Source organism: Rhinopithecus bieti, unplaced genomic scaffold (assembly GCF_001698545.2).
Source record: "Rhinopithecus bieti isolate Rb0 unplaced genomic scaffold, ASM169854v2 scaffold_20150, whole genome shotgun sequence".
NCBI lineage: Eukaryota > Metazoa > Chordata > Mammalia > Primates > Cercopithecidae > Rhinopithecus > Rhinopithecus bieti.
The window spans coordinates 2,441,924-2,467,661 of record NW_016810565.1 but is presented as its reverse complement, the minus strand read 5'-3'; the positions used below and the strand labels follow the sequence as shown (position 1 = coordinate 2,467,661).

At 36.8% G+C, this 25,738-nt stretch overlaps 1 long non-coding RNA gene across 5 annotated transcripts in view; it reads left to right on the top strand.

Moving 5' to 3' along the window:
- LOC108542293 (uncharacterized) overlaps positions 1 to 25,738 on the top strand; it is an 83,217-nt gene that overhangs the window by 51,404 nt on the left and 6,075 nt on the right. For 3 of the 5 annotated variants that reach the window (XR_001889221.1, XR_001889219.1, XR_001889217.1), the window contains 2 exons: positions 14,542 to 14,733; positions 16,936 to 17,087. This is a non-coding gene — a long non-coding RNA (uncharacterized LOC108542293). Of the gene's footprint in view, positions 1 to 14,541; positions 14,734 to 16,876; positions 17,088 to 19,612; positions 19,768 to 25,738 lie in introns of those variants that run through there. The other 2 variants (XR_001889220.1, XR_001889218.1) reach the window with 2 other exon arrangements.

Below are 25,738 nucleotides of genomic sequence, written 5' to 3'. Positions count from 1 at the left end.
AGAGGTTTATATACAAAATACTTGGATTTTAGAACTCTAAGGAATCTATCAATGCTTGGAAAAGCTAAGTTAAAGCAATTTAAAGGAAATTCCATGTTACACAGCAGGTAATAAAGTTTATGGAATTCATTAAGAAGTAAAACAGGAATTAATGTTCCTAAAGGGGTTTAAATAAATTCATAGATGACTGATCTGTAATGGGTTATTAATGAAAATTTGATTGTGTTTTTAAGCTAACCTTTGAAGTTGATGTTAAGGAAAAAAATAATAACAACAAAAGTAAAAACAATAAAAAAACAAAAGCAATTATTGAGAGCAATTAACTATTCCAGGTAATTTATATTATCTTGTTGAAATCTAGAGCTAATTATTATTCCCCACATTTTACAAAGGAGGAAAACCAGTCTCTGATGAGTTAATCACGGGCATTAGATTTTAACCAATCCAAATATGTAAGTTCCAGGATAGCTTAAGCCTCCCATAATTGCTGGCCCAGTGTATATGATGGGTCTAGTTCAGGATTGCCTTTCCTTACTACCCATGTATTTATCAAGGTGAAAGCTGTTAAATGGGGATAAAGAAACCAAATGGACCACATGCAGCCTGAGGAATATATGCAGGATAGTCGCAAATCCCAGTTTGCCTGAGGCAGACCCAGGGTAGCTATTATTATAATAATAGCACTTTCACTCTGAAAAATGTCCATATTGGAAGGGAAACATATGGTCATCCCAGGTATGTCTTAGTAATAAAGAAGAATTGGAATATTTAGGCACCGAGTGCACAAATATACTTAAGATTTTACCATGGAATACACTGAAATGTATCCTCAACCAAGCAAAATTTCTTAAAACCAGAGCCCCAGGGCCCCCAGCACATCACCACTTTCATTGCTAGTTCAACCCCACAACTCCTTCCCTTCCCACCTTCCATATTTGCATATTTGCATATTTCTTCCACAGTAAGAACTCTGGATTCCAACAATATCAACACACAGCCACTCATCTGTTTAATTCTAAAATATACACAAAATAGTTTTCACAGTTGCTACATCCAACCAACAAAAATATTTAACCTACAAAAAGTTCAAGATGTGTTTGTCCTTCTATTTCCTCCAGTACTAAGAACATATAGTCAAAATTCTATGATAAAAATTGGTTGGTTTAGTTCTTTTTTCCCCACCTTTCAATGTGGTTATGTTATTTATTTTAGATATTTATGGTTTAAATATATCTCCTGTGTACAGAATAATTGAGTTTAACTTTATTATCCAATTTGAAAACCTACTTTATATAAGTAGGCGAGCCAAAACTATTCTTCTTTAACATATGATTGTTATGTTTGACCTTAACACTGCATTATAACTTATATGATTACTGCTTATATTATATGTACAATGTTTTTCTCTATTGAGTATGTCTTCCTGCTATTTTAAAAGTATATTTTGGAATTTAGAAAATTTGTATTTTCTTGGGAATGACCTTTGTATTCTTTTAAATCATGTATCTAATCTTTTTTTCTTATTCAATATTTTACAGTTTGATTTTAATTTTTTACTATTTAGTGTCAGTAGTTTTAGACTCTCACATGTAAACTACACAACAGTCAATATTATTCTATTTTGTCCTTTTTTCTAGTAGTTTTCAGTTATATGATTTTATCTTTTTTCAGAAAATACAACATTTACATATTACTAGTCCATTCCTTATTGCACCTTAAGTCTCAGCTGTATAGTATGATGGTATGTATATATACATGCATACCTTGGAGGTATTGCAGATTCAGTTTGAGACCACTGCGATAAAGCAAACATCACAATAAATTGAGCCACAGGATTTCTTGGTTTCCCGATGCAAGTAAAATTACATTTACATTATACTGTAGTCTATTAAGTTGCAATAGCATTATGTCTAAAGAACAATGTGCATACCTTAATGTAAAATACTTTGTTGCTTAAAAAATGCGAATGATCATCTGAGACTTCAACAGTGGTCATCCTTTTGCTGGCAGATGATCTTGCCTCAATCTTAATGACTGGGGACCAATCAGGGTGGGGGTGGCTGAAGTTTGGGGTGTCTGTGGCAATTTCTGAAAATGAGACAACAATGAAGTTGATGCAACAATTGTATCTTCCTTTCATGAAAGGGTTTGCTACAGCATGCAGTCCTGTTTGGTAACATTTTTCCCACAATAGAACTTCTTTCGAGATTGGAGTCAGTCCTCTCAAAATCTACTGCTGCTTAATCGCCTAAGTTTATGGTATATTCTAAATGTTTTGCTGTCATTTTAACAATGCTCACAACATCTTCATCAGGAGTAGATGCTATCTCAAGAAACCCCTTTCTTTGCTCATTCATAAGAAGCAACTTCACATCCATTAAAGCTTTATCATGAGACTGCAGCAATCCAGTCGTATCCTTGGGCTCCACTTCTAAGTCTAATTCTCTTGTTATTTCCACCACATTTGCAGTTACTTCCTCACTGAAGTCTTGAACTTCTCAAAATCTCTAATCACATATGATGATACACATTTTATCATATGCTTAATTTCCATCTATATATCTTTTTTGATAAGACATCTGTTAAGATCTTTTGCTCGTTTACTAATCAGGTTGTTCATTTTCTTATTGTTGAGTTTTAAGTATTCTTTGTATATTTTAGAAACTCTATTTTTTTAGATGAGTCTTTTGCAAATATCTTTGCTCAGTCTGTGGTTTGTCTTGTCATTCCACATTGTCATTTGCAGAGCAGAAGTTTTAATTGTAATAAACTTCAGTATATAATTATTTCTTTCGTGGCTTATGCCTTTAGTCTTGTACATAAAACATCATCACCACATCCAAGATCATCCAGGTATTGTGTGATGTTATACTCTAGGAGTTTTAGAGTAGATCATGAAAGGTGTAAGGTTTGTGTCTAGTTTTATTTTATTTTTATGTAGATGTCCAGTTACTTCATTGTATTGACTTTGCTTCTTTCTCAAAGATGAGTTGACTGTGTTTATGTGGTCTGTTTATGAGCTATCTACTCTGTTCCATTGAGCTATTTATCTAATCTTTTGCAAACGCTAAACTGTCTTGACGACTGTAGCTTGAGAGTGAGCCTTGAAGTCATTCAATGTCAGTCCTTTGACTTAGTGCTTTTCCAGCATGGAGTTTACTATTTTGAGTCTTTGGCATCTTCATATCAATTTCAGAATCACTTTGTCAGTATCTTCCAAATAATTTGCTGGGATTTTATTGGGATTGCATTGACTCTATAGATCAATTCAGGAAGAACAATCATCTGGATGATACTGATTCCTAACCAAGAATATAGAATATCTCTCCATATATTTATTTTTTATTTTTTATCATCAGCGTCTTGTCGTTTTCTCTGAAATAGATTATTGTGTGTTTTGTGACATTTATTCCTAAGTACTTTATTTTTTGAGTGGTAGTGTAAATGGTCATGTCTTTTTAATTTTTCATATTTTGCTTATTTATTACTGGTATATAGGAAAATGATTGATTTTGTATGCTAGCCTTGTATCCTTCATCCTTGCTAGAATTGTTTATTGGTTTCAGGAGTTTTTTTGTCAATTCCTTTGGATTTTCTGTATATACAATTATATCATCTGTGAAGGAAGATAGTTTTATTTCTTTATTCCCAAACTGAGTACATTTTATTTCTTCTTCTTATCGGATTGAATTATCAAGGACTTCCAGCACAATAATAAAATCAGTGATGAGAGGAGACATCCTTGACTTCCTTGTTCCTCATACTACCTGGAAAGCATCTTCTTTTTCACCATTAAGTACAGTGTCAGCTGTTAAGTTTTTTGTAGATGTTATTTACCAAGTAAGAGCATGTCCCTCTTTTCCTTGTTTACTGAGAATTTTTATCACAAGTAAGTGTTGGATTTTGTCAATTATTTTCTGTATCTATTGCTAGGATCATATAATTTTTCTTCTTTAGCCTGGCGAAGTGATGATTTACATTAATTGGTGTTCAAATGTTGAGCCAGCCTTGAATACCTGAAATAAATTCAGCTGGATCATGGTATGGGATTCTTCTGTTTGTACATCATTGGATTTGATTTATTATTAGTTTGGTATAGATTTATACATCTATGTCAGTGAGAGATATTTGTCTGTATTTTTCTCTTCTTGTAATGATTTGTCTAGTTTTCAAATTAGGGAAATGCTAGCATAATCAAATGAGTTAGGAAGTGTTCCTCTGCTCTATCTTCTTGAAGTGATTGTAAATAGATGGTATAATTTCTTTCCTAAATATTTTCTAGAATTCGCCAATGAACCCATCTGCATCTGCTTTCTGTTTTGAGAGTTTATTGATTTATGATTCAATTTTCTTAATAAATATAGGCTTATTCAGAGTGTTTTTTAAAAAATATATATTTAGGCAGATTATATCTTTCAAGGAATTGTATAATTGTATCTAGGTTATAAAATGTGTGGGCATAGAGTTTTTCATAATATTCCTTTATTATCCTTTCATGTCCATGGGATTTGCAATGATTTCCTCTCTTTCATTTCTAATATTAATAATTTTAAAATTTTGTTTAGCCTGGTCTAAAGGCTTAAATTAAATTTAATTGAATTTTCAACTCATCAGCTTTTGGTTTGTAGATTTTCTCTGTTGATCTCCTGTTTTCCATGTCATTGATTTCTGTGCTACTGTTTGTTATGTCTTTTCTCTACTTTTTTCAGATTTAAATTGTTCTTGTTTTTAGATTCCTAAAGTATCAACTTACAAGACTGAATTTAGATCTTTCTCTTTTAAATACATATATACATCCACTGCTATACATTTTTCTCCAAGCACTAGTTTTGCTGTATCTCACAAATTTTGACAATTCATATTTTAATTTTTATTTAGTTCAAAACATTTTTAAATTTTTTCTTAAGATTTCTTCTTTGACCCAGTTGTTATTTAGAAGCATGATGTTTAAGCTCCATGTATTTTGGGGTTTTCGCACTATTTTCTGATAACAATTTCTAGTTTAATTCCATTGTGGTCTAAAAGTAGATCCTATATGATATATCTTCTTTTTAATTTGTTAAGATCTGTTTTATGGTCCAGAATGTGATCTATCTCGAAAAACATTCTATGTGAGATTGAGAAGAATGCATAATCAGCTGTTGTTAGACAAAATTATCTATAGATGTCAATTATTTCCAGTTGATTGATGATTTTGAGTCCATCCATGTCCTTACTGATTTCTTGCCTGCTGGAATGTTAAAGTCTTCAATAGTAATAGTGAATTAATCTATTTCTTTTTGTAACTTTATCAGTTTTTGACTCACATATTTGGATGTTCTATTGTTAGGCACATACACATTAAGGATTATTACATCTTCTTGCAAGGCTGCTCTGTCTGAAATTAAGATAGCTACTCCTGCTTTCTTTTGATTGGCATTAGCTTGATATATCTTGTCTCACCTCTATATTTTTAGTATATATGTGCCTTTATATTTAAAGTGATTTCTTAAGACAACATATGCATGGGTTTTGTTTCTGATCCACTCTAACAATCTCTGTCTTTTAATTGGCATACTTAGGCCATTAACATTTAAAGTCAATATAGTTTGGATTAATATCTACCATGTTTGTGACTGTTTTCTCTTTGTTCTTATTTTGTCTTCCATACTTTTTCTGCCTGTTGTGGTTTTAACTGATCATTTTATAGAATTTCATTATCTCCCCTTTCTTAGTCAATTATATTTCTCTTTTTCACTTTTTAAAATAGTTGCCATGGAGTTTGTGATATATATTACAATGGATCCAAGTCTACTTTCAAATAACACTATTCCAGTTCAGAGATACCACAAGTACTTCACAATAAAAAAATTTTTCTAATTCTTCTTTCCTGTTTGTTTTATCATTGCTGTTATTCATTTCACTTATATATAAGTATCTATAAGTGTCCATAAGTATGTGCATATGTACACAAATACTTTGTTGCTATTATTATTTAAACAAACAGCTATCTGTTAGATCAACTAAGAATAAGAAAATAAAAGTTTTATTTTACCTTCATGTATTCATTCTGAGGTATGCCTCTTTTATCCCTTCTTTATGTAGTTTTGAGTTTCCAACATACATGATTTTTCTTCTCTGTAAAGATCTTCTTTTAACATTTCTTGTAAGACAGGCCTACTGACAACAAATTTCCTCAATGTTTGTTTGCCTGATAAAGTACTTTTTTCCTCCTTCACTATTGAGGAATAATTTTATAGGGCACAGAATTCTAAGTTGGTGGGGATTTCTGTTTGTTTGTTTCTTTGTGGTTGTTGTTTTCTCTCAACACCTTAAGTATTTTATTCCACTCTCTTTTTTCTTGCATGGCTTCTGAAGTCAGATGTAATTTTTATATTTGTTCTTTGTAGGTAGAGGTTCTCCCTGGCCTTCTACCCACCCAGGTTCTTTGAAGATATTTTTCTATGTATTTGCTTTTCTGCAGTTTGAATCTGGTATTCCTAGGTGTAGGTTTTTCAGCATTTATTCTGCTTGGTGTTTTCTGCACATTCTGGATCTGTAGCTTTGTGTCTTATAATAATTTAAGGATGTTCTCAGTCAGTACTGTTTTAATTTTTTTAGATTCATCAATCTCTCTCTCTCTCTCTCTCTCTCTCTCTGTGTCCCTCTCTCTCTGTCTCTCTCTCCCCCGCCTTGTGTTCTCATGAGGCATATATTGCACCTTTTGTAGTTGTCCCATGATTTTTGGAAATTCTTTTTTAGTATTTTGTCTTTTCTCTTCAATTTTGGAAGTTGCTATTGAGGTATCTTCAAACTCAGAGATTCTTTTCTGTGTCCAGTCTACTAACGAGCCCACAAAAGGCATTATTTATTTCCATTAAGGTTTTTTGATTTCTAGCATTTCTTTTTTTTTTTTTATTTGCATTTCTCTTTTTATGGTGTTCACCTGTTCTTGCATGTTGTCTGCATTTGTTCATTAAAATCCTTAGGTTATATGCTTTTTAATTCCTGGTCTGATCCTTCCAAGTCTTGCTATATCTGACTCTGGTCCTGATGCATGTTCCATCCTCCAAACTGTTTTTGCTTGTTAGTGTGCTTTGTAATTTTGTTGTTGCTGTTGTTAAAAGGTGGACATGATGTACGAGGTTGTAAATAGGCCTTAGTAATATGGTAAGATGCAGGGGGAGGGGAAGGGTTTGATAGCTCTGTGATTAGATATTAGTCTTTTGATGAGCCTCTGCCCTTGGACTGTGAATTTTGCCAGTGCTTCTCAGTTCCTCCTGCCATGTTAAGTCAGGCAGGATGGCTAGACGGAGCTGGAATGGGGCATTCTCCTTCCCCTAGGTTAGTCAGGCTTTGAAAAAACACTGGCAGGTTAGGGCATGATTAAATTGTTTCCCCTAAACATAGTAACGTGTCTGTAATCACAGCTACTCAAGAGGATGAGGCAGGAGGATTGCTTGAGCCTAGGAATTTGAGACCAGCCTGAGCAACATGGTGAGACTCCCCTATCTCAAAATAATAATAATAATAAATAAAAAAGTTTCTCTTGAGGGCAGGACTTAATAAGAAGCTAAAATTTTTAATCTCTCAGACTTGTCCACACTAACCCTCAAGCAATTTGTCAATTACAGTTTAGATTTTTCCTACCTTGGCAGTGATTCCCATAGTGGTTTCCCCTACGGGGTTTTTGCTCCAGTAAGTTGTGCTTCTCTGTATTTGTTTGTTGATCTTGGCAGTTTAGGAGCAGCAGTTTGCCCTGTGATGGATCTACGCACAGTTGCTTATTTCTTTTCAGTTTTTTCAGACTTTTACATGTTGTTAGAATGGAACAGTAATTTCTAACCTCTTTACGTGCCAGACCAGAAACCAGAGGTTAAATGCTTTTACTCCTATTTTATGTCTTTATTTTTTTAGAGACACTTTGTATGAAGTTAATTTAATGTTTTCATTTGTTTTGCTTTTTCTGCTCCATTCCAAGGCATTTTGTGGATAGACTGCTTTTGTCTAACCATATCCTCAAGTGCAGCTAATTTAATAGATGATGCATGTGGTGTGGAGAGAGAGAAAATATGGCTTTGCTTATCTTGTTTCTTTTTTTTTTTTTTTTAAGATTCTTATTCTCCCCCCTTGTACTTATTTCCTTGTACTTATTTCTCCCAGATTGCTGGTGCATCTCCAAGGGGCACCACACCTTCTCTATATATCTTTTTTATCCAAAGAAACGACACTTCTGTGAGGCACCACCTCTGGTCCTGAGCAAAGAAGCAACTTCCTTGTAGCCAGTGATGTAAACAACCATATACCAACCATAACTTTTTTCTGCCTTCTTCCCTCCTTAAGAGATCACCCAAATCTTTAAGTACCATGTTTTTAGGTTATTGGGAAGATAGTGGCACCCTGAAAGACATAATAAAATCTATGGAAGGAACTGATATGTGAGGAAAAATAAATCAATGCATTATTGGAGGTGGAAAGTATACTTAAAGGTCTATGGCTGTTTGGAACATTTCTACAGTCTGCCCAGTTTCTATCTCTGTGGAGATTTTCCAGATAAACAGTGTGGCTGTTTCTTTTATTCACAACATGCTGGTACTGACATTTAACTGGTTTCTGGACGTGGCCATCACTTCCCACCAATCAGCTCACCAGTTCAACCCTTCTGAATTTTAACATGTTTGCTTCTAGAGCCTATACTCAGCTGCCTTTTTTAAAAAAATTCACCTTCAGCCTTGCTGTAGCTCAGAACCTGGGGATTCAGTTGGTACCTGAAAGTGAACCACAAATGCCAGTTTACAAATGTAAAGTCATAGAATATGCCCAGAGCAAATGTGCATGTTTTTTCCTGGCACATAAGTTACTTAGGTTTCAAAAGTTGAGATTAAAAAATTATACAATTGTGATAAGCAAGTCCTGTTGTGTATTTTATATCCCCAGTGTCTTCTTGAAGTACGAACCCTGAGTATTCATTTACTAGTTTACTAAATATACCAAGGTAAATACTTGGAATAAATATATGATTAGGTAGGAGAGTACCTGCTCCCAGAGTCTTGGAATTATAGTGGTATGTACAAGAAAACCACTGATTACAATACAGTGTGCTGAATACCATATATAAGATGCTATGTTAGTAAAGAAAAAGTTCCTACAAAACTCAGGCGGACAGGGAGAAGGTTTCCTGAAGTTCCTGGAGAAGTGAGGAGTATAAAGTCCCAAATGAAGAATTTGGCATTTGCAAAGGAGCAGGTGCTGGTCTGTGTAGTAGAAAGGGTAGCTGATAGGTGTGAAGTGGGGCCAGATTGTGGTTAACCTGAATGTCAGAAAAAGGAGCTTGGCATTGTTCTGATGGAAAAGAAAGTTACTAGAGTGTTGGAGTGGGGAATGAGAGTAACAATCAGCTTTGCATTTTAGAAGGGTTCTTTATTAGCAACACTATGGGCCACGTGTTGAACTATGCCTGTGATATCACAGCATCCTAGTTCCCACAAGCACTCAAGCACCCAATCAATAAGACTAAACCCATCACGAGTTCTTACATCCATGTTATCAGATCAAAAGGCAGGCTGTGGATGAATTGCCTAACTTACTTTGCCAACATAAGGCAGCAGCCAGTCTGAGCCCTGATCTATATCCCAGCTAGCAGAGAGTCAAAGAGCCTCTTAATTCAATTTCCTATAATCTCCAAGTAAGTGCAAAATTTCAAAAGCTTTCCAAAGTTAATCAGTTTCAAAAATTACACTGCATTCAATGCTGAAGCTAAGTAAAAGTTCAGGTTTTCTCTGCTGTGTAACTTTGCTGATCTTTCCTGTCTCTTATTAATGTTGGAAAAATAATAGATGAACTTTTGTGTCATTGATATTGCAGTGTCTTTTGTGAAGATGAAAGTATAACATGTGGTGAGGTGGGGAATAAGGCACATGTGGTAAGCAACTCACAGACTAGAATGGTGTCTGGATAAAATACAAGAGCAGCTTTAACAGCTTTGAATCTTTTTACTAAAAAGGACTCAAATTTTTTTTGCATGGATCTCAGAGTACAGCTTCAAATCCAGTTCGATCATCCATCAATTCTGGGATTTTAAGTAAGCTACTCTGCTTCTCTAAGCCTGAGTCTGGGGGGCATTGGGGTTTCAGATGTAAGAGGAAATGATGTCTTGCACTTTAGAAGTGCCTTTAACTCCTGAAGTGTCAAATTTTTCTTATATTTGCATCTCAGAGTCAGGGATTTATGACCCCAGAAGTCATGGATTTAGTACTTATGTCCCCCTTTCCTCAACTTCCACAGCAGAGTGATTGGTTCCAAGCATCAAAGGACAGGACTCTGCCTACTTTTTTAGGGCCCCATTGGCTGTTGAAACCACCAGCCAGAAAGTTTGAGGGATGCAACACAGAGATCATGCCCATATCCTCAGCTTCTCATGGACTTATCCATGACTTCTGACATTATGGAAAATGCAAATAGACTCCTCATGAATGTGAAACTTCAGTGACAGAATAAAGTATAAAACAAAATATTTCTCTGTGACCTCCATATTGCCACAGACGAGGTTTCCTCTAGAGCAGTAGTTCCCAACCTTTTTTGGCACCAGGGACTGGTTTTGTGGAAGACAGTTTTTACATGGACCGGGGGTGGAGTGGGAAGGAGGTGGGATGGTTTTGGGATGATTCAAGGACATTGCATTTATTGTGTACTTTATTTCTATAACGATTACATTGCAATATATAATGAAATAATTATACAACTCACCATAATGTAGAATCAGTGGGAGCCCTGAGCCTGTTTTCCTGCAACTAGATAGTCCCAAATGGGGGTGATGGGAGACAGTGACAGATCCTCAGGCATTAGATTCTCATAAGGAGCACTCAATCTAGATCCCTCACATAAACAGTTCGCAATAGGGTTCATAGTCCTATGAGACTCTAATGCCACTGCTGATATGACAGGAAGTGGAGCTCAGGAAGTAATGCGAGTGATGGGGAGCGGCTGTAAATATAGACGAAGCTTCACTGGCTCGCCTGTCACTTACCTCCTGCTGTGTGGCCCAGTTCCTAACAGGCCACAGACCAGTACCAGTCCATGGCCCGGAATTTGGGGCCTCCTACTCTAGAGGATACTGTATCCAAGGAATATATAACATGTCCGTTTAGAAACCAAAGAGTTATCTTTCATGCCACTAGAATTTTTTATTTTATTTTATTTTTTTATTTTTTTGCCTGGGCGAAAATCTCAGAACTTTCTTACTATAGCCACCACTGAACAAATGAGAAAGATAAGCCACAAATTCATGAAGTCAGTAGGCTTTACCAAAGAGTAGTAAATGTACAACTCTGTTTTACAGCCTGAAGAAATAAGAGATTTATACCAAAATAGTCCAGAAAACATTTCTCTGTTCTAGGACCAGGTTCTCCTGAGATGCCAGGCAGCAGTGCAGATTGGAGGGTTGGAAGGCTATTCTGATACACCTGAGGAAAGCATAAAACACACAGATTATTCTATTGGGTAAACACCTAACTGCCTCTGTAAAAGTGGATTCTTTTTATCTCTTTATTATTTGAAGATAAGATTTTCTTTTTTAAGTCTTAGAATTCATGGGCTTTCAGTAAAATTCATAAATGCTTATTCTTTCATGTCACCCCTCATGGATTATAGCTAAGTCCCACTGGAAAATTCTCATCATATTTCAAGAGAGCCCTTGGACTTTTGTTAGGATGGACTTAACTCTCATCTTTGCAAAAAGACAGTGTTCCCATGGTGATGAGGATGACATCATCGGGACTGGTTTCTGCTGTGAATACAGTCCCATTGATCACCACAGGAATAGATAGGGTAAGAGATAACAGGATTTTCTGTACAAACACAGGTAACTCAGAGATTAGCCAGGCTAACAAGCTATGAATTTTCACTAAATGTAAGTCTGATAGATTGCTTAAGATTATTATCCTCTTCACTGTCAATGGCACTCTAACATAGCAGGAATTCTCCTGTCCTATTAGGCTCCTCCAAGGATCAGCAGCCTATATGGGTAGGTGGCAACTTAAATACATTACTGAGGTGCTAATATTAGGCTTTTGTGATCATGAGAAGTTTTTGCTCTATTAAGCCAAGTTACATAAAGCAGGAGCTGGAAAGTCAACTGGAGTGTGTCTTTTTTAGAGAACTGGCAAACTGAAATAAGTTTTACAGCACACTATAGCCGATCACCTAAGTTTATTCTAAATGGAAAAGCTATACCCTTTGCAAAATTCTATGACATTGAATTATTCTTCTATAACCATTAGTAAAAGGAAAGCATCAATTCATGTGTGACAGGCATCTTCTTCCCATGGTCATAACCAATTTTACTAATATAAGTTTGCGTATAACTTGGCCGAAAATTAGTGGGTTCTTATGTCCTAACACATGCCCCTCAATATCTTAGTTTTCAATACTATAAAAAGAATATTCATGTGCCAGTATATCCATCTGTCTAACTACCTGTCTATTCATTAAGTTTTAGTTGAGTACTGATTATATTCTAGGTCCCATGATATAGATAGGAAAAAAACTGAATTATGATATTGCTCTTGCCCTACAGAACTGCAGACTCTGATGAAGGAGATAAACACATACCTAATTGCAATGCTATATAATGTCTTGAATATGGGTTTATACTGAGATACACATAAATGCAGGAGTAATTAACTTTTCTGTGAGAGTTAAGGAGTATATTATAGAAGAGATGGTATTTGACAGGGGCCTGGGACTAGACTGGTACAACCCTTGGGAGTATAGTTAATATCCCTGGCTCACAAGGGGTGACTGAAAAACAGGAAGTACAAACATCAACTGGGGAAAGCTGCAAGAACGTTGAATCTCTCATTCATATGTAGATCCCTGACTCCCTTGATATCTGAGCCATATATGAAGTTAAGGATGGGGTTCATGCTAAGCATATTTCTGGACCCTGTCCAATACACACAATTGGCCCAAGATGGGCTCAGTGTTTTTAATCTTATTTGGACTATGAACTCCTTTAATAATCTAATGAAGTTTCTAAATCCACTCCTCTGAAAAATGTAGAACACATTAGAAATACAAATTTGCAAAGAATTTTACAGCATTCCATGAACACTTTAAAGAGTATCTATAGAGTCTATGTTAAGAACTTTTAGTTATTAATTTAATAGGCAGATACTAGAGTTATAGTGCTTGTATACAGCTAGACTATTCAACTATCTCAAAAGATTGTGGGGAAAAGATAGATAATCTATAAACTAGAATATCTTTGTCTCTGCTGTTTTATAGGGCCAAATACATTATTTTCTAGCTCTATAATCTTGGATAACTTCCCTAAGCCCCAATTTACTCATTTTTATAATGAGGATATTAATCCCATTCTTCAGAATTTGTTGTCAGGATTGGATATAACATACACGGAGTACCTAGAAAAGTGTCTGGCATATAATTTATTTGATTTGTATCATTATCATTAGTATCAGTATAACTGTTTGTATTGTATAATGACAATAAAATTACATTCCAGAAAATCAGGGAGCAAATTATGGCGATCAGATGCAATATCTATTATAGTTCTTTGGAGATATGTTAAACTTATTGTTTATTTAGAATTCCCTCTGCCCTCAAGATGATTAATAAAATATTGCAATTAGGTTCTAAACCCTCTGGGCAGAAAGTATAGCTCCTATATATTCTGTACTATGTTCAATAAATGTTTAATAACATGATACTACTGCTTGGGATTTCTATAGTTCTTTTATTTGATAGCCTCCAAGTACTTTATAGATATTAGTTCATTAATTCTTCCAATTCCACAGAGACTTCGAAGGTAGGAAATGTGAAAGGCATCTTCTCTGTCTATTGGTTTAAATGCATGCCCTCCCCTCTCCTCACAAACCTTGTTGTGCCATTCTCTCCAGTGGCACCAGTGTTTAACCCCTTCCTCTTAGCATGAAGGCCCTTCACCAAGTCTACTAGACTAGCTCATCTCATGCAACTGTCCCAACCTTTTTTCTTCTCCTTTGTTAAAGTCTGCAGTTTCTGTTTGTTTATCCTTAATGGAACTGATCTCTAAAATGGGCTGATTCCTTAATAGAGCCAGACTATAGGCATTTCAAATAATAGATAAATAAATAAATAATAATTACTATAGCTGCTATCTATTGAAGGTCAGATACTAAAATATACCAAAAGTATCATGTCTTTTGTGCATCTCAAAAATTATAAACCCATTGTATTCTCTCATTATTTCCATTTTTTAGTGAGAAAAATGGGTATTTAAGAAATTAAATACACTTGTGTAAGGTTGCACAGCCTATAAGAGGCCAATCTGGAAGTGGAACCCAGGTATGTTTACCCCTAAAATATAAGAAGATTTATCAGGAATTATGCAAATTCTCTATTTCTCAGAGTACTCTGGGAACCTTCCAGAACCATCAGAGCTACCTGTCTGTGTCTGGGAAAATTAGAAGACTTGCTTTGATATTGGAACTTGTAGTAAGGTGAGCTGTCACTGAAGCTCTTATGATTCTAATCTCCGTTTGTCCTTCCTTCTTCCCCTCCCAGTCTACCACTCCCTCCAAGGACCCCAGGAGGATGTGGAATTGATGCATCATCCCAGAAGCACTCTAAAGACTACCCAGCAGGACTTTCCAACAGCCAGAGTGGACATCCTATAAAGCCTCGCTTCACATCTGGGTCACAAAAAGATGGAAGAGACTCAGTGCTGTCTGAAAAACCGTGCAGCTCCTGAAATCCGTATGTTCAGTATATCTTTATGTGTACAACATTCCTCTTTAGCCCTCACTGACAAGCATCCTCTCATGCCAGTGTCTCCACTCTTACCTACTCTACCCTCCTCCCTCCTGGAATCTTGGAGGATTTCTGAGACTCTACCATCATTGCAACACCTTTCTCCTCCATTATAACATCAACCATGCCATACTTTCTATCCCAACTGCTAGCGACAGACACTTGCATATAATAAAAAATATTAATTGAATCAATTAAGAGAAAAACAAAATGAGACATATCAAGGACTTGCTGTGAGGGACACTATAATGTCTCTCTCTCTTCATATGTATGTATATATGTAATGTTGCTGTATTTTTTCATTTAAATGTTAATTTTTTTAATGCTGCTATTTTGATATCCACTCTAGAAACAAACTAAAAAAAATGAGTTTCAGAGACTTAAGATTCCTAAAGCCATATCATGATTAAATGGCAGAAAGGAAACTCAAATCCAAGTTGACCCAGGCTAGAAGCCTTGTCCTCAGCTACCTCGTTAGCTTTGCTGTGAGAGTCAGCGGTGCTGCAGAGCTGGCTATATTTATATTTTCACTATAGTTTTTTATCTGTGAGTTGACCTTAGACTTTACCTAGTTAAGGGACCCTAGCTTTTCTGTGAACAGGTGTTGTGTTTAAGTCTTCAGAGCTTGTTCATCAATAAAGAAGGAATGAATGGGTGGACCCATTGGTGGTAGGGTTGTGGGGAAATCATCAGGAAGTGAAAGGAGACAGTGACATTCTTGAGAAGAGAATGAGAAGGAGTTGCCAGAAAGACATGTTTTGGGGTCAAGTCACTCTTAGTAATTTACCTCCTACAAGAAAGCACAGGGACTGCAGATTCTGTTCATTACCCTCATATTCTCATTTATCAAATGGGGCATTTATGCCAGAAAGACGGAATTCATTTCCCAGGGTAAGCAAGTACCTTAACAATTTATACTCAAGTTCCTCCTCAAGGAATTGGGGGCTGATTAAGCATACAACTCTTCATGGAAGACCCCAGGCTACTTAGATGCTTGGGAGATATGTGCCGCTGCTGTGAATAAAGTTTTGCAAATAGTAATGCTGATACTATCTTTATTTCAGCAGCTAGGAGGAAAAAAAGCAAACAAACAGGAACAAAAACAAAACAAAAAATTGTAGAATCTTAAGAGTTACTTTATAAAATACTAACCATGTTTAGAGAATTCAGCTTCCTGCTCCTTTAGGAATATTCTAAATTAACATTTTATTAACCATAGATTACATTTTCTCTTGAACTTGTTCAAATTCAGCTCTAACCATTGTTCCCATTAGCAAGGTGCCTGCTGTGTACCAGTCATAAAGATTGCATGAGAGAAGTGAGCTATTGCTCAGAACTTTCTAGTTGTGCCAGACATATGCTGGGTTGCATTTTAATTCTCACAAGCACAGAGGAAACAGATGATTGTTACCAACTGACAAATGAAGACAGAATATGTCATTGACTGGATAATGGGTAGATCTGTGGTTTGACCTGACATTTGTCTGACTCCGAAGTCCAGGCCCTATTCTTTAGTTTATACTCTATGCTCTTCAAAGCCCGTACTGTACTTCTCTGAATTCTGCAGTGTGAAAAGACCCGTGTCCAATAAGGACCTGTGCAGACTGTGATTCCAATCAGATGGAAGCCAGAGTGAAAATCGTAGAGCCCTGCCTCCAAAACACCACTGAACTCCTCGTTCCCTGTGCATGGCCTAAATGCACCTCGGTAGGAGGATTGAAGAAGCCCAATCACCAGGACAAGCTGTCTTCAGGGATTCCTGAAGCCAGGCCCATTAATTCTGTGTCCCTGAGGAAACACTGATTATGTCCCCTTTCTTGGCTTCAAATATGGGTCAAGACAAAGACCAGAAATAGTGCTCAGTTTTTTATCAAGTTGGGGGTAAAGAGCTCTATATGTGAGTAACAACACTGAACTGCGATTCTGTAGTCACCCTTTTTCAGATATACTGTCTTCAGTCCCCTAGGACAGAACCCTCTTGGTTACTTTAGTATCAATGTGACTTATTCTAGAGATGTTCATCTGTAAAAGTCTCTTTTAACTTAAAAATGTTATATAATTCTTTCTTCCTGTCGCTTTAATTCTAAAGACACTGCCAAGCAGTAGGCAATGAGCAGGACATCAGGACCTCTACTGCTCTTTCCCTAGGCCCAGGATCCTGCATCCTCTCTCCCATCTGGAATCATCAGCCCAGTGATTTTTCCGAGCATCACGTTGTTTCCCAACTATGAATCCTTCAGGTGTGCCTGGTGTCCTCAATCCACAAAACCTTGATGTGGATGTAGAGAAAGTAATGCAAGGTAAGTCTGATTCACTTCATCGAAATAGTTGGGGAGCTAAAGTAAAAAGTATTTTTGCCTTACTAATTTTCTCCTATTGCTTTTACTCTCAAAGACGTTTTACATCTTTTGTGTTACATAATGTGCACAATATCCTTAATTGTTAGGGAGAAAAGAGATTAGTAGCCCTTCTCCTAGTAAAACAAAATCAAAACACAAACAAAATTAAGACCCAAATGGATGTCATGACCAAACTAGACTTTTCTGGAGCTCTTCAATTCAAACACAGGACATTTTACAGAGTCAGGATGCTTTTTCCCCTTAGTGTTTATCCTAAAAGGTAACACTCCCTTAGGTAGTTATTTAGGAATGGATTTATTTATGGGGGTTAGTTTTTCTTCTCCTGGAACAGTCATAGTAAATATGCATATTACCTATGTACAGAAATAGTAGCCTCCTACTTCTCTCGGCAGGTTCAGAAAATAGTTCTTTTTAGAGTCTGTGAAAGACTATTGATACTGTCAGTGGTGTTAACCAAAACTACACCTCAGATGAGCCTGAGCAGCAGTGTGTCTGTGCTTTCATGTGGCTAAAGCACTAATACAATTACAGTGTCCTAGCTGACTGACAGTTTTGGTTGCTGGTTTCTTAACAAGAAGAGATGGTATTAAACCTGGCAATTGTCTATTTTTACAGGCTTAAGGGAAATCACTCAGGTGAATAAAAACTCAAAGACCTAAGTTGAAGAGCCTCATTAGAAGATGTTTGAATATCATATTGCTTTATTCCAAAGGTTAAACACATTTAACCCAGGAGGGAGAAATCCTGCAGGAGGCAAGTGGAGCATATCTTGCTTCTCAGCTAGCTCTGAGGCTGAGAGCCCAATGCCACCCATGCAGCAAGCAAGCAGACCCAGTCTTGGGACTTAGAGAAACACTTTAAAGGCTAGTTTTGTTTGTTTTATTTTTATTTTTTATTAACTGAGACAATTTGGAATTTAGGTCAATTGACAGAGAGTGCATAGGGTCACACTCCTTCAAGGCAGCTTGTATCTGGTTATGTTTGCATGAACAAATGGGTGGGCCTTGAGCAAAGGGTAGCTGAGGATAATCAGTTTCTTCATTCCAAATCTTGGCTGCATCCTCCCCAGCACCCTGTGTCCAGTTCTGTATGTTTCAACAGACAGGAGATGTGAAGGAGCTGATAGGGTTTAAGGAAAACATTTAAAGATGAATAATGAGGCTGGGCGATGTGGCTCATGCCTATAATCCCAGCACTTTGGGAAACTGAGGCAGGTGGATCACCCGAGGTCAGAAGTTTGAGACTAGTCCAGCCAACATAGTGAAACCCTGTCTCTACTAAAAAATAAAAAAAATAGCTGGCGTGGTGGCAAGCGCCTGTAGTCCCAGCTACTCGGGAGAGTAAGGCAGGAGAATTGCTTGCACTTGGGAGGCAGAGGTTGCGGTGAGCTGAGATCACACCATTGCACTCCAGCCTGGGCAACAGGAGTGAAACTATCTCAAAATAAATTAATTAATAAATTAATTAAAAATAAAGATGAATAATGAGTAAATAATATAATTGTTTTAACATAATGGCTGAAATAGTATTGTGTTTAACTACATTAAAAAGCTTATTTTCTTCTGGAATATGAGGCATATAGCAATACAGCTTCTACTGAATGAGAGAAAATTGGTTTTAAACTACATTGAGGTATAGGAAGTTGCAAAGAAATGTGTCTTTGTCTGTTTTGTGCTGCTATAACGGGATACCTGAGACTGGGTAGCTTATAAAAATTGAAACTTATCAGCTCACAGTTTTGGAGGTTGGGAAGTCCAATGACACAGTGCTAGCATCTGATCTGGCAAGAGCCTTCTTGCTATGCCATCACATAGTAGAAGGCAAGAGGGCAAGAGAGGGAAAGTGGGGTCTGACTGAACCTACCCTTTATAGCAACACCAATCCCGCCCGTGAAGGTGGAGCCCTCCTGGCTTAATCACTGCTAAAAGGTGCCTCCTCTTTATACTGTTACAATGGCAATGAAATTTCAATATGAGTTTTGGAGGGGACAAACATTCAAACCATAGCAATGTGTAAAACCAAGGAAAAACAAAAAACAAAAAAACAACTACTTGCAGTGAAAGGCTGAATGCCTTGCCCTGAAGTGGAAGTACAGTTCTGCAGGACTGTCCAGTGCTCTTTTCGTAATGCAGTGATGCAGGAATTCAACAGGCAGTGCTATGGGTTGGTTTCACTATTGACTACTAGCAATTTAGCATGATTCAAAGAGTGATTGCTTTTTAAGTACAGAAGAACAAGAGGTTGAAAGAGAGGTCTTTCCTTCAAGGTCTAGCATAAATGCCACCTCCTCTAAAAGTCTTCCCCTACCTCCTAAGAAGGAATTAATTTCTTTCTCTTCATTACTCCCACTAGATAATTAATTTCTCCCTCCTCATTAATTCCACCTTTTCTATGGTGTTTATCAGAGTCTTCTTTACAATATAATTAGCTAGTTTTCTAATAAATACCATATTTCCTCCTGACAGTTGCCATGTCCTGTGCCCAGTAGGATGCCTGGCACTAGCAGAAGCTCAAAATGTAAAGTGGATTTAAATAAACAAAACTATCTGGGTCTCTCAGGGAAATTTAAAGCAACAGATGAAGAAATATTATCCCTGGGGACTTGACTTTCATATTTGGTAAACAAATGACCTACATTTAAGTCAAAATATAAAAACCTCAAGCAGAACACAATTAAACAGCTTCAGATTAGAAGGATTCAGAAGAAAGGAGTCAAAACAGATGAGATCTGAAGAAGATTTCCAAAGTGTCTGCCATCTGCACAGTATTAAAATTGTTTTACATACAATTTCATTTAATGCTGAAAAAATAAATAAAATAAAAATTTAAGTTGCAAAATAAATGTTATTGTTTCCACTTTAAGGATTGGAAAACTGAGGTTTAAATCGACTATGTAATTTGTCTGAGACCACGTGGCACTATTAAATGATTAACTTGGACTCATAATTAGAGTCCAGGTTACCTTGGCAGCACTTTGCTGACTTTACTCTGCAGATTTGCCTTGTATAATAAATGTAACATGAAGGAGATGTAAAAGGGTATGGATTATAGGGAAGGTGAGAATGGCTCTGATATGCTAAGTGCTCATAAAAAATAACTTGTGCCATGCGTGGTGGTGCACACCTGTAATGCTAGCTCCTCAGGAGGCTGAAGCAGGAGGACTGCTTGAGCCCAGGAGTTTGCTCTAGTGAGCTATGACTGCACCTATAAAAATCGCCATTGCACTCCAGCCTGGGTGATAGAGCCAGGCCTCATCTATTAAAAAAAAAAGATAACTCCTGATCTTAAGCTCTTGCCTTCCACCCAATAAACCAATCAAATGTTGATATTTCCTGGAGTTTCTTTGTTAAGTTGGTTGTGGTTGCTATCTGTCCTGCTGTGGTGAGTTGAAAACATGATTCAGAATCATCTTTATCAGGTCTAATAAATGACCCTTTAGCCCACCTGAATCTCTGGGTCTGAGAGCCAGCCCCTCTTGGTATGATCTGGCCCACATAAGACAAAATCAAGTTTCCTCTCTCACTCCAGGCTTCCTGGACCCACTGAAGTCTTCAAACTATAGTTCAAACTAAATGTTTTCCCATTTCAGTCTCAACGGAAGTGGAAAATTTTTCTGGAGAAGAGTCATTACGTACAGACATGAGATTCCATGGCTCGTCTGAGCCCAGCTGCTGGGATAAACCTGAGCTAGAAACTTTAATGCAATGTGAACTTTAATGTGACGATTAGCACAGGGATCTTTTCCCTGAGGCAATTAACTTCTGCTCTTCTGTCTAACCATGATTTCAGCACTGGCAGCAGGCAGGAAATGAATGTCACCGTCACAGTCACGGTCAGTCAGCTTAGACTTGTACCCATAGGGGTCATTCAATTCAAGATTTCTTTGCATTGTTCATCCTTGGAGACCCAATATTCCCTTCAGGTGCTATGATTACATTAGAAGAGAAATAATCACTAGGGGCCCCCAAACCAAGTCAGACTTCTCAACATCTGGAGAATGTTACCATGGTGCATCCCTATGCTGGCATTTTCTCAGAACCCTTAATAAATAAATGGAACTCCATATATCCCTCCATTTATGTCCCTAAATGATAGCTGCTTGGGAATGCATAGATGTGTTATTGGTCACCAGGGACTCTCTTCAGTGGTAGAATGTCCTGTATCCAAAATAGGCAAGAGATAAACAGTAGAAAACAACCAATTTGGGAAAGTTATAGAAAAAACACTCAAAACCCATCTCTAAATCAATTTGAAAAAGTATTCAACTCGGAAAAAGAAAAGAAGAAGAAGAAAAAAAGGAAAATAAAAGAAAGCTTGGGATATATCATCCTGGCAGAGAAGGAGGCAGGGTAATATTGTGACATTATCCTTAAATCTAAGAAGATAGAGAGCCAGCCATCCTTCATTGAGAAAGACATGGGAAGAAATGTGACTGATTGTAGTAGAAAAACCTCAGGTTAGTTATAAAAAATCCCTTTCTGTGAGGTGTAGGAGGTCCTGGAAAAAATGAGTAAAATATAATTTAAAAACGTTCTCCTAGAGAGCATAAGGAAAGTGTCTTAAAGCAATTCTGCCTAGAAACAGGATTTATAGAATTCTTGTTACTCAATGTGTCCCATAGATCAGCCGATCAGGCATCACATGGTAGCTGGTTAAAATGCAAAATCTTAGGTACTACTCCAGATACGCTAAATCAGAATCTGCATTTTTAAAAGACTCATTTATCCATTAAGCATCAGGTCCAGATAAACAACTGAATTTATCTATGGCTTAGACAGCATTCATGGTATATAGTCATTTTTTGTTTTTAAAGAAAATTAACTTAACAGCCTGCAAAGCTAGAGATTTAAATCTCTTGTTTCCTATTGCCTTTCTGGTTCTCTTAGCTTGCAGTACTCACAGCTGCCTGGATGCATATTCAGGAGCACCAGTGACCTTGAATTGGACGGCAAGCCTGGGGTCATCCCTGACTGCCTCAGAATCTCTGTGTCATGATTTTAATTTTTGAAGAAGCTTTTTTTTTTGTCAACTAAGTCATGTATGTGCACATACAAACACACAAGCATAAACACACACAAACAGAATGTGTTTTGAAAAGAAAAGAAAATCACAGTTTTGATTTGTGGAATGAAATAATGTTATCCCAATATTGTTGGTTAAATTCTCTAGTCTGGCTTCATCTCTTTTATTTCAAATGATTTAACTGTTGATTAGGTATTGAAAAATCTTGGTGGACATAACACCGCTTAAAAATCTTATTTCCAAAATTGTATGCATTAATATTTTACAGCATATTGACAGTGCCTCTGCTTTTTTGTTCCTGGGCCACGTGTCAACTGTATCCATCAAAGGAGAACTTCCATGTTTCCTCTTTGCATGGTTGAAATGTGACTTGTGAGGCAGGTCTGATTGGTGGGTGCTCCTCGGGCTACTTTTGGCTCTCCTTTGTTTCCCAAACTTTATCTTTCTGCACTGCTCCTTGTATGTGTTGGGAGAAGCTCACTGCTCCCATGGGGCAGGAGGAGAAAGGCACAAGCACTGTATCTACTCTGGTAATATATTCGTGGCACTACTCAGGAAATAGCAATAATCAGAGAGTCATAGAATTTTAGAAATTGTAAAGGGATTTGTAGATGACCTGGTTAAACTCCTTCATTCTACTGATTGGGAGACTAATCAGAGAGGGAGTCTGTATAACCCAAACTTACGTAGCTATTTAGTAACAGAGCTGGGACTAGTGTTCCCAGCTAGTTTTCCTAATTTCTGGTCCAGTTGCCTTTTTCATGCACACATGCAACAACAAAAATTATATATCTTCTAAATTAAGTCACACCTTCACAAAATCACATGTCACGAAAGGTCCAGGACCATCTCTATATTGTTCATTACCATGTTCCCCCTGCATAGGCATAAGAAAGCTCCAAAGGCATATTTATTAAACAAAAGGACACATAGGAAGCTTTTTCTTGGATTTTCTGTTCATAGCTTAGCATAGTCAAACAAATTAATATTCAGTCTAGCTATGTCTTGATCTAATAACCATAATATTTCCATCCACATATAACCCTCTCCAGTAATCCTTCAGAACACAAGTGGTGAGTTAGGTTTCCAGAAGTAATGATGGGCTTATATTTTTTCTGGTCTCAAAACAACCGCACACTGTAAGATAGCATTAAAGGGACTGGTTGTGTTGGGGAAGAAAATGTATCCTAGATGAAATGGGGTGGATTACGCATGAGCAGGCAATCAAGGAGAGAGGTGATGGGCATGATTCTTCTAACTTCATAACTAACACTGAGCCAAGTTATTTCTAAAGACACCTTTCTACTTGTTCCTCAAAACACTAAAATACTAATGAGAAAAGGAAAAAAGTGTGTGTACATATATGTGTGGGTGTATATATATATGTTTATGTATAAAAGTATGTGTGTGTGTATATATGTATATGTATATACACACACAAACACAAAACCACACCCTCTCCATATATCTATGCATGTGTGTGTGTGTGTGTGTGTGTGTGTGTGTATAGTGGGAGAGAGAGAGAGAGTGAGGACACAAATATGGCTTGATCTTTATTATTTTCTCAAGGATGTGTGGGCCAGGGTAGTCATTCTTTGTTTCTGATTTTGTTTTTTCTCTTAAGACTTCTCAACCTTGATAACAATCACTATCACTATCCTCAGTGTCTCAGTGGTATGCATGAATCGATGGGTAAATAGTGGGAGGGAGGAAAAATATTAGAATCTCTCATTTCGCCTATGTGGAAAATGATGAATAGTGTAGCTTCATATATTGATCCAAATGTGTTATATCTTTCTAGTCATCCTACCTAGTTTATTTCTATAATAGATACTGTTGTTTGTCAAAGTCAAAACAAAAGGAAATATTGGACGAACCCATTTTGTCCCACTACCACTGACACAGTTGTGAAATTGTACTGTATTGTGAAATATGGAAAATTTAAAGTGATAATTCATGTTGAAGTTTATTTCTGAAATATAGGAAACCAACTAGTTTGGGGAACAATTGATTATCTTTGCATTTGTAATTAACTTAACAAAGGAAAAACAGAAAAAAATAACTTTGTTTTAGTCATTGGATTCACATATTGCTAGAGAGGACTTTTCACCCTGATTTAGATGCATTTCTGCTCTTCACCTGAAAATATAAACGCCAGAGGCTGTATACCCAATCATCAACACGCTGAAGATTTAGTATCTTAAAATATTGAAGCATAGAATAATTATCATATATTTTCAATACTTATATGAAAGCAGTCAAGAAACTTTCCTCACGTTTTAATAAACAGCTAAAATGTGTTAATGTTCACTATTTGCCAGGCACTCTGCCATTTAATTTCATAATAACTATTTTATATTGTTACTATTATCATACATTCCAAATGAGAAAATCAGGGTTTAGAGAAAATTTAGAGAGTTAGGTCTTGCAACTAGTATCCATAGACTTGGGATAAAAATCCTACTTTAACTGTTGAACCATAGCTCATAATGAATGTGTGCTTTTCAGAAAAAATAAAACTAAATGAGTTTAAGGAGAACCATCAACTTTAAAACCCACACCAACCAATTTTCCAGTCTGATACCTCTCAGAGATCGAATCCAGGGTCATTTTGTCCAACTTGCTCATTTTACAGGTGAAGAAGTTAAGTGGTGTTACTAAGTGTATGCAGCTAGTTAGTAAAACTGGAACTGGAATCCACGTTTCGGAATCCTCCCACATTAGCAATCTCTCTGCTATACCACTCTGTTTCTCAACAAAGCAGTGACAAATTTGAATTCGATGTAGAATTATAGTTATGAATACAAATTTTGAGTCAGCTGTTCAGCCTTCCCAAATTTTCCAACTTAAACTGATAGCCAAACAGCCAGAACTTATGCTTAAAATTAAGCCATCTTGTCTGGAATCATGGTTTTCTTGATTGAAAACCATGAACTGTGTTTTCACATCATTGAAACTGTGTCCTCTGCAACATCACTGTCACCAGGACATCCATCTCCACACTGAACATCGATGAAACTGACCCAGCTTTCCACTGTTCAGCGCTCCTTTCCAAGGCACCTTATGGAACTTGACCTCGTAGTTTTCCATTGGCAAACTTTTTAATATTTAATATCCTCAATCTTTCCTTAAATGTTCTCTTCCTCTGTTGTCCTGAATGAAAGTTTTACCTAAGAATGCTACTACCCGTCAAATTACACAGACCTCTGGACCTGATGATTAGAGTGGGTGCTTGCTTGTCTTGCTCCTCATTTCCACTTCCAAACAATTATTTCACAGTTTGCCATCCATTGTTCTATCTCCTGTGGAGTTTGTGCCGTCAGGCTATGCCACTCCCCACCCCACATCGTGTTTGTCATCACCAACTGCCCATCATTTCTTCCTTTCATGGAAGTTCTTATGTCTTGGCATACTGTCTTCACCCTATCTTTATTCTTGTCATCATTGTTGGTGACTTCAGCATCCACATGCATTATTCCTCCTTCTTTGTCTTTCAGTTCCTTTGCTCACTCACTTCCACAGTTTTATTCCTCCTCTCCCCCTCAGCCATGACTTGCCTTGGTCATATT